This window comes from Hyla sarda, chromosome 5 (assembly GCF_029499605.1).
Source record: "Hyla sarda isolate aHylSar1 chromosome 5, aHylSar1.hap1, whole genome shotgun sequence".
Lineage (NCBI taxonomy): Eukaryota > Metazoa > Chordata > Amphibia > Anura > Hylidae > Hyla > Hyla sarda.
Window position 1 is genome coordinate 349930494 of NC_079193.1, and position 10008 is coordinate 349940501.

Below are 10008 nucleotides of genomic sequence, written 5' to 3' on the forward strand. Positions count from 1 at the left end.
TATCTAGCCATGGGTATCATTTTAATCGTATTGACCCACAGAATAAAGATCAGATGTCATTTTTACCATAAATTGTACAGTGTGAAAACGAAACCCTCCAAAAGGTGCAAAATTGTGGTTTTCATTTAAATTTCCTACCTAAAAAAAATATTTTTTTGGGTTTGCCGTACATTTTATGGTAAAATGAGAGGTTTCATTACAAAGAACAATTGGTCATGCAAAAAACAAGCACTTATATGGGTCTGTAGATGGAAATATAAAAGAGTTACGGATTTTAGAAGGCGAGGAGGAAAAAACAAAAACGCTAAAATAAAATTGACCTGGTCCTTAAAGGGGTACTCCGGTGGAAAACTTTTTTTTTTTTTTGTTTTAAATCAACTGGTGTCAGAAAGTTAAACAGATTTGTAAATGACTTCTTATCAGCTGCTTTATGATCCCCGGGAAGTTATTTTCTTTTTGAATTTCCTTTCTGCCTGACCACAGTGCTCTCTGCTGACACCTCTGCCCATTTTAGGAACTGTCCATAGTAGGAGCAAATCCCCATAGAAAACCTATCCTGCTCTGGACAGTTCCTGATATGGACAGCGGTGTCAGCAGAGAGCACTGTGGTCAGGTAGAAAGGAAATTTAAAAAGAAAACAATTTCCTGTGGATCATAACAGCAGCTGATAAGTACTGGAAGGATTAAGATTTTTTTAATAGAAGACATTTACAAATCTGTTTAACTTTCTGGCACCAGTTGATTTATAATAAAAATGTTTTCCAGTGGAGTACCCCTTTAAGCGCCATATTACAGAGGTATCAACCCCCTATGAGAGAATAACTCCATAATATGGTGTCATGGTAAGCATCATATAGTGGCATCCCAGATTTAGGGGATAGTCCAGGATGTTGGCATTGTCTTGAAAATATTGTTGAATATACCACTTTGGTAGGTGCTTCTTCCCAATCTAAATGACTCCCCTTGGCCTCCTAGTGTGAGAGTCAATAGAAGGAGTCGCTGCCGGCTGCTGCTGTCCTCCAGTATTGGTTATAAATCTAAGGCTATGTGAGCACATAGGGGGAGAGTTACCATATCCTGTCCAGAGGAAAAGTCACTGAGTTGCCCATAGCAACCAATCAGATCGCTTCTTTCATTTTTCAGAGGCCTTTTCAAAACTGAAAGTAGCGATCTGATTGGTTGCTATGGGCGACTCAGCGACTTTTCCACTGGACAGGTTTTGATAAATCTTCCCCCTATATAGTTTTTGAGCAGTTACCGTATTTTTCGCCCTATAGGACGTATAGGACGCACACCCAATTTATAGGTGCAAAATCTAAAAAAAATTAAGATTTTGAACCGAATAGTGGTCTTCAACCTGCGGACCTCCAGATGTTGCAAAACTACAACTCCCAGCATGCCCGGACAGCCGTTGGCTGTCCGGGCATGCTGGGAGTTGTAGTTTTGCAACATCTGGAGGTCCGCAGATTGAAGACCACTGCATAGGAGGTAATACTCACGTGTCCCCGCCGCTCCGGACCCGTCACCGCTGCACTGAATGTCGCTCCATCGCTGTCGCCGTGTCCCCGTCGCTCTGGAACGTCTCTGCTGCCGGCCGGGTATCCTCGCTCTCCGTCGCCGCCATCACGTTGTTACGCACGCCGACGCACGTACGCGACGACGTGATGACGAGGAAGGAGAGCGCCGGCCATACAGGGGATCCCTGAACGGAGAAGACACCGAGGAGGCAGGTAAGGTCCCTCCCGGTGTCCTGTAAGCACTAACCCGGCTATTCATTCGGGCTGTTCGGGACGCCGCGGTGAAATCGTGGCGGTCCCGAACAGCCCGACTGAACAGCCGGGTTAGTGTCACTTTCCCTTCAGACGCGGCGGTCAGCTTTGATCGCCGCATCTGAAGGGTTAATACAGGGCATCACCGCGATCGGTGATGTCCTGTATTAGCCGCGGGTCCCGGCCGTTGATGGTCGCAGGGACCGCCACGATAGGGGTGTATTCGCCGTATAAGATGCACCGACTTTTTCCCCCCAGTTTTGGGGAAGAAAAAGTGCATCTTATACGGCGAAAAATACAGTAAATGTTAATTTTACACCTCCAAAAAAATAACTCATCCAAATGACGTTTTCTGTTTTTTCCCCCCCTCATAGAACTCATTAAGAAAACCCCTGCCAGTTTACATTTATTTTGGGGGTCGTGATTTTACTAGCCATAACAATACAGTACATGGTCCCTTCACTTACAATGGCCTCAGGTTACAATAGTTTCACCATATAACGGTCTTTTGTGGACCATTGTAACTTGAACCCAAACTCATCATACAATGTTACGGACAGTCCAGATCTGTGAAACGTGTCAATGGCTGCAAGAACTGACCAATCAGAATGGGCATTTCACTGGTAAAACCCCTGTATTAGGGTGAATTCACACCACATTTTTGCAATACAGTTCCCGTATACATTTTCAATGTGAAAACCGTATGGAACCGTATTGAAAACCGTGTGCATTGACTCTCCATTGAAAACCGTATGCCAAAAGATGCATCAGGTTGTGTCCGTTTTGCATCCTTTACGGTTTTGTCAGTTTTTTTTCTCATACCCAAAACCGTAGTCTACCACGGTTTTTGGTCCGGGTGAAAAACTGTATTAAGCCGTATATGTTTTTTATTTTCAATATGGAAGTCAATGGGAACCGTACAGAACTGTATGTGCGTACGGTTCCATCCGGTTTGCACCATATGGTTTTTGACTTTTTTTTTCTTGGAATTTCAATCAAACAAGTGAAACTTTATTCAAAATGGAGTAAAAAGTTAAAAACGTCTACGTTTTTTTCTTACAAAACAGATGCAACCGGACATCATTTTTCAAACCGTATACGTTTTTTAACTGTATACGAGTTGAAATTTGTACACACGTTTTGATACAGTTTAGTCATGTTTTGAGGAATCCGTTTTTCATCAAAAACCTGATATGGGAACTGTATTGCAAAAACGTGGTGGGAATGCACCCTTACTGAAGTGTATGCACTGACTGGCTGTCTGGTAGCGCCCCCTACAGTACAGGGTGCTACTACATGTTCTTTATTACTTTTTACCTGCTCCTTTGGACACCAGGTGAGGACGGCTCCATTGTACTTTTTTGGGACACTGGGGGGAATGTATCAAAACCTCTGCAGCAGTTGCCCTTAGCAACCAATCACATCGCTTCTTTCATTTCTCCAAGACCTTTTAAAAAAAAATGAAAGAAGAAATCTGATTGGTTGCTAAGGGCAACTGCTGAACTCTTCTTCTATACAGGGTTTGATAAATCTCCCCTACTGTGTGTACTGTACAGGACCCTGAAGAAGCTCCCGTCCTCTACATAGACAGGGATTTACAGATCCCAGCAGATCTTATTTACTTTTATATGTAAGGACTTGCTTCATCTCTATTAGTTATCTACTTATTTATCTTTAAAGGGGTACTCCAGTGCTCCAGCTTTTAGAATGCTTGGTGCTGGAGGCTGTGAATGGAGGCGGGCGTATCGTGACGTCACAAGGGGGTGTGGCTGTGACATCACAATAAGTCCCCTCCATTCATGTCTATGGGAGGGGGCGTGTCATCCGACACGCCCCCTCCCATAGACATGAATGGAGAGGGCATGATGTGACGCCACGAGGGGCGTGGCATAGACATCGCGGCCACCGCCGCAGGAGTCTGGCATTTGTTTAGAATGCCGGCTGCTGCAGGAGATCCCCAGCAGCGGGACCCCAGTGATCAGACATCTGATGCCCTATCCTTCGGATAGGGGATAAGATGTCTAGCAGCAGAGTACCCCTTTAATCCTAACTTTTTCCTATTGTTAGATGATATGTTGGGTCTCCAGAACCAATTACCAGTTATGGTTTTAACATACAATGGGCATACTGGAACCAATAATATTGTAAATTGAGGGATGGGACATGTTTCGGGCCAATCTAACATCCAAAAAATAATTTTTTTATTTTTGCATAGAAATACTTGAAAGCATCTAAAAAATTGCAAGCCTGATATTTGTAAATTGTCTAAAATGACCCCCAAAACAGTCCCTCAAAAACAAGAACATACATGAAAATGTTCCAAAAACATACTTGAAAATGTTCCAAAAAAGCCAAAAAATGATAATAAATTAATAAATTAATTAATTAAGAATTGGAAATTTGAGGCTAATACTGCCTGTAATTTTTTGTATTTCAAAATACACTGTGTAAACATAGCTTTAGGCAGGGCTTGGCAAATCCCAGGCTTTTGTAATCCCTTTTCAATAAGGAGTGTCCAACCTTAAAAAAAAAAAACAATTTTACTTACCTCCGCCTCCGTTCCGGCGCTGATCCCCAGTTGGGTGTGCTAAACATGACTGTATCGCTTTCCATTGCCTAAGGGCACCCTGGGAATTGTAGTTCTGGTATACAGAGTTAAGTATACCGTTCATTTTATTGAAAAAAGAGTGAAAAGTGTTGGCATATGAGCGAGAAAGAGGAAAGTAGATGAAGGCAAGAAGGAGATAAGGACTGGGCTTGTAGCTGAACTAGCAGTGCATGCTGGGCATGAGGAGGGCAGGAGAGCCTGGGTGAGGAGAGAGGCTGCACAGTGTGGTGAGTCTGTCTGACCCTATTATAGCTGCAAAAGTGACCAGTCACTTCTATTTCAGTACATGGCAACACTATGTCAGTGGGCAGGGAAGTAGTTCTTCACGACCCTTTAGGGAAGGGACACATATAGCACATGCACAGCAGGTTTTCCACAGATGAAATTCTACTCGCGGAATTTCTGCAGCTGAAAATCCGCAAGTGGATGATGTTGCTTCCCATTAAAGGGGTACTCTGCCCCTAGACATCTTATCCCATATTCAAAGCATAGGGGATAAGAGGTCTGATCATGTGGGTCCTGCGGCTGGACCCCTGCGATCTCGGCTGTGGCACCCCAGACATCCGGAGTGAACTTCGCTTCGTGCCGGATGACTGGTGATGTGGGGCATGGTCATGCCCCACTTGTGACGTTACGGCCATGCCCCCTCAATGCAAGTCTATGGGAGGGGGCATGACGGCCATCACGCCCTCCCGTAGACTTGCAATGAGGGGGCATGGCCGTGATGTCACGAGTGGGCGTGGCCGTGAGGTCACGAACCTCCAGCGCAGCATCCATCGCTCTAAATAAATGTCGGGTGCAGTAGGGAGATCCTTTGGATAGGGAATAAGATGTCTAGGGGTGGAGTACCCTTTAAAGTCAATGGGATCTGCTTGCAGATCCTCCTCAGCAGAAATTCTGCTTAGGAAATTCCGCAGCGGGAAATGCGTAAGTGGAATTTCAGCTGTGAGAAATCCGCTGCAGATGTGCTGCTTGTGGTTTCAAGGAAGTCTTCAGGATTGACTGGTGACCGGTTCACCCATCTCTTATGCAATTTATCCTATTTATAAAACATGACTGGACCATTTAATATACAAAGCACTTGCTACCCTTTCTCTCAACGCCATCCCTAATAGACTGTAAGCTTTCCCGAGCAGGGCCGTCACTCCTCTGGTTTGAATAATTAGTGTGTATTGTAAAGTCTCATTTTGTCTTTATAAAATTGGAAAGTGCTGCATCATTTGTTGGCACAGTATAAATAAATAAATGTTTATCATATTTTAGCATTATTATTATTAGTAGTATTATTATGATTATAAACTGCAACGTGTGCACATAAGGAGCAGCCGTATTTCTAGTTATTGTATAACTTGTATATGGCATTTTTCACCAGTTTTCTCTTTGCCTGCATCATCTGCAATTTTCAGTTGTTCCTGATCTAGTCGGTGAGGAGTAGCTGCAATGATTACTCCCATACACTGCATGCATACAGAAGTTAGGACCCTGCTCCCCTCTGTCTCTTTAGTAAACCCTAAAAAGCAGCAGCATGGAGGACATTATAGAGCAGTATTGTTACGCCTAGCGCTCCGGGTCCCCGCTCCTCCCCGGAGCGCTCACGGCGTCTCTCTCCCCGCAGCGCCCCGGTCAGTCCCGCTGACCGGGAGCGCTGCACTGTCATGGCCGTCGGGGATGCGATTCGCACAGCGGGACGCGCCCGCTCGCGAATCGCATCCCAGGTCACTTACCCGTCCCGGTCCCCTGCTGTCATGTGCTGGCGCGCGCGGCTCCGCTCTCTAGGGCGCGCGCGCGCCAGCTCTCTGAGACTTAAAGGGCCAGTGCACCAATGATTGGTGCCTGGCCCAATTAGCTTAATTGGCTCCCACCTGCTCCCAGACTATATCTGCTCACTGCCCCTGCACTCCCTTGCCGGATCTTGTTGCCTTAGTGCCTAGAGAAAGCGTTTACTGTGTTTGTCCATACTGTGTACTTGACCTCCTGCTATTGCCATATTGACTACGATTCTTGCTGCCTGCCCCGACCTTCTGCTACGTCCGACCTTGCTCTTGTCTACTCCCTTGTACCGCGCCCATCTTCAGCAGTCAGAGAGGTTGAGCCGTTGCTAGTGGATACGACCTGGTTGCTACCGCCGCTGCAAGACCATCCCGCTTTGCGGCGGGCTCTGGTGAAAACCAGTAGCAGCTTAGAACCGGTCCACTAGCACGGTCCACGCCCATCCCTCTCTGGCACAGAGGATCCACCTACAGCCTGCCGAATCGTGACAGTAGATCCGGCCCTGGATCCCGCTGAGGTTCCCCTGCCAGTTGTCTCTGACCTCACTACGCTGGTCGCCCAGCAAGCTCGACAGATCGCCCAACAAGATCACCAGCTGTCGTACTTGACCACCATGACACAGCAACTTCAGTCGCAGCTACAGCAGCTTCAGTCACAGCTACAGCAATTTCAGTCACAGCTACAGCAGCAACAACCATCTCCTCCGCCGGCTCCTGCACCTCTTCCGCAGCGAGTGGCCGCTCCTAGCCTCCGCTTGTCCCTGCCGGACAAATTTGATGGGGACTCTAAGTTTTGCCGTGGCTTTCTTTCGCAATGTTCCCTGCACTTGGAGATGATGTCGGACCAGTTTCCTACTGAAAGGTCTAAGGTGGCTTTCGTAGTCAGCCTTCTGTCTGGGAAAGCTCTGTCATGGGCCACACCGCTCTGGGACCGCAATGACCCCGTCACTGCCTCTGTACACTCCTTCTTCTCGGAAATTCGAAGTGTCTTTGAGGAACCTGCCCGAGCTTCTTCTGCCGAGACTGCCCTGCTGAACCTGGCCCAGGGTAATTCTTCAGTGGGCGAGTACGCCATCCAATTTCGTACTCTTGCTTCCGAATTATCATGGAATAACGAGGCTCTCTGCGCGACCTTTAAAAAAGGCCTATCCAGTCGCATCAAGGATGTGCTGGCCGCACGAGAGATTCCTGCCAACCTGCAAGAACTTATCCATTTGGCCACCCGCATTGACATGCGTTTTTCTGAGAGACATCAAGAGCTCCGCCAGGAAAAAGACTTAGATCTCTGGGCACCTCTCCCACAGTCTCCGTTGCATTCTACGCCTGGGCCTCCCGCCGAGGAGGCCATGCAAGTGGATCGGTCTCGCCTGACCCAGGAAGAGAGGAATCGCCGTAGGGAAGAAAATCTTTGTCTTTACTGTGCCAGTACCGAACATTTCTTGGTGGATTGCCCTATTCGTCCTCCACGTCTGGGAAACGCACGCTCGCACCCAGCTCTCGTGGGTGTGGCGTCTCTTGATTCTAAGTCGGCTTCTCCACGTCTCACGGTGCCCGTGCGGATTTCTCCTTCAGCCAACTCCTCCCTCTCAGCCGTGGCCTGCTTGGACTCTGGTGCCTCTGGGAATTTTATTCTGGAGTCTTTGGTAAATAAATTCCGCATCCCGGTGACCCGTCTCGTCAAGCCGCTCTACATTTCCGCGGTCAACGGAGTCAGGTTGGATTGCACCGTGCGTTACCGAACAGAACCCCTCCTGATGTGTATTGGACCCCACCACGAAAGGATTGAGTTATTCGTCCTTCCCAACTGTACCTCTGAGGTCCTCCTCGGTCTGCCATGGCTCCGGCTTCATTCTCCCACCCTTGATTGGACCACCGTGGAGATCAAGAACTGGGACTCTGCCTGCCATAGGAAGTGCCTCTCCCCCCCTCCCAGTCCCGTCAGGCAAGCCTCAGTGCCTCCTCATGGCCCCCGTCCTGGTGTCACACTGCCCCGTGCCAGGCTTCGCCCTCTGCCCTCCCTCCCCATTCCCACTCCTGCTGTACTGCCTGCCGTTGAGGAAACCCTCCATTCTTTCCCGGTGTCCTCATCCCAGGGGAGGCAGTTACCGGACAAAGAAAAGGGGAGACCTAAGGGGGGGGGTACTGTTATGCCTAGCGCTCCGGGTCCCCGCTCCTCCCCGGAGCGCTCACGGCGTCTCTCTCCCCGCAGCGCCCCGGTCAGTCCCGCTGACCGGGAGCGCTGCACTGTCATGGCCGTCGGGGATGCGATTCGCACAGCGGGACGCGCCCGCTCGCGAATCGCATCCCAGGTCACTTACCCGTCCCGGTCCCCTGCTGTCATGTGCTGGCGCGCGCGGCTCCGCTCTCTAGGGCGCGCGCGCGCCAGCTCTCTGAGACTTAAAGGGCCAGTGCACCAATGATTGGTGCCTGGCCCAATTAGCTTAATTGGCTCCCACCTGCTCCCAGACTATATCTGCTCACTGCCCCTGCACTCCCTTGCCGGATCTTGTTGCCTTAGTGCCTAGAGAAAGCGTTTACTGTGTTTGTCCATACTGTGTACTTGACCTCCTGCTATTGCCATATTGACTACGATTCTTGCTGCCTGCCCCGACCTTCTGCTACGTCCGACCTTGCTCTTGTCTACTCCCTTGTACCGCGCCCATCTTCAGCAGTCAGAGAGGTTGAGCCGTTGCTAGTGGATACGACCTGGTTGCTACCGCCGCTGCAAGACCATCCCGCTTTGCGGCGGGCTCTGGTGAAAACCAGTAGCAGCTTAGAACCGGTCCACTAGCACGGTCCACGCCTATCCCTCTCTGGCACAGAGGATCCATCTCCAGCCTGCCGAATCGTGACAAGTATTGTGCAGTCTAAGTTGTGTATGCAGCACTGGGGTGAGACCTAATGCTCACTGTAAGCTACTGTTGTCTTTCTGTCTGCCTCTTGCTCTTTCCAGTCACTCTTTATCTTCCTCTTCTCCTTTTCCCTATCGATAGACTTATCTGGCAGCATGTAACCTGCTCCTAAAGTGAGCAGATTTAGATTTGCCTCTTAGGGTGAACTTCATATATTTTTCAAACTGAATGATGAAGTAGCAGGAAAGGAGCCTCGTGAGAAAGGTGAGAAAAAGGCATTTTTCTAAAATATATTACAAAGTTTCTTATATTTGCTTGTACTATTTATTTATGTTAAGTTTGAAACAATAGTGACAATTCAAAGTAAATATCTTTCACTGTGATAGTTATTACTACTCATGTGTCTGACAAAGTGCTTGGAGCAAAAAATCTTGTGATCTGATCATGTTATGTGTGGAATAATATTGGGTGGGATTAGGTGGCTGCATGGCTTGGGTGGGGTTAAAGGCAAGGCATAATGCAAATGCGCTGTGAGGCAGTGTTTTCTTCTAACCATTGGTAAAACAGAATATATATATATATATATATATATATATATATATATATATATACTTACCTTTCTCCAGTCCCCTACCAGCTCCCATTGTTCTGCTTCCGGCCTGCTTCAATGAAGAGCACTCAGAGCAGGACTTGTGTGCAGCGATGTTCCATCTTAGCCAGTGAATGACTCAGCAGGTAGATCCTACCCCAAGCACTTGTCTTGGAAGTAGGCATAAAATATAAATGGTGAATTAAAATCTAAGATAAATTATATTAATATGATTTGGATCAGAGGGCAGTGGCTGAATACATCATCGCAAACTATGGTTTTTTTTTTGTATAACTCTTTAAATTGTACTTTATTAAATAACTTGTCTGTTGCATTTTCACCAGTTTTCTCTTATGCAGGCTCTAGTTTAATTTTTTTTTAATTGTCTCTGAACTAGTGGGTGGAGACTAGTTCCTATAAT

At 47.6% G+C, this 10008-nt stretch overlaps 1 protein-coding gene across 6 annotated transcripts in view; it reads right to left on the reverse strand.

Moving 5' to 3' along the window:
- Positions 1-9718, reverse strand: part of TRPS1 (transcriptional repressor GATA binding 1) — a 350577-nt gene extending 340859 nt beyond the window's left edge. For 3 of the 6 annotated variants that reach the window (XM_056522633.1, XM_056522638.1, XM_056522628.1), the window contains exon 1: positions 924-1028. The gene's annotated coding sequence lies outside the window, so the exon portion shown is untranslated. Of the gene's footprint in view, positions 1-923; positions 1029-1071; positions 1116-9614 lie in introns of those variants that run through there. The other 3 variants (XM_056522631.1, XM_056522630.1, XM_056522629.1) reach the window with 3 other exon arrangements.
- Positions 9719-10008: the final 290 nt, after the last annotated feature.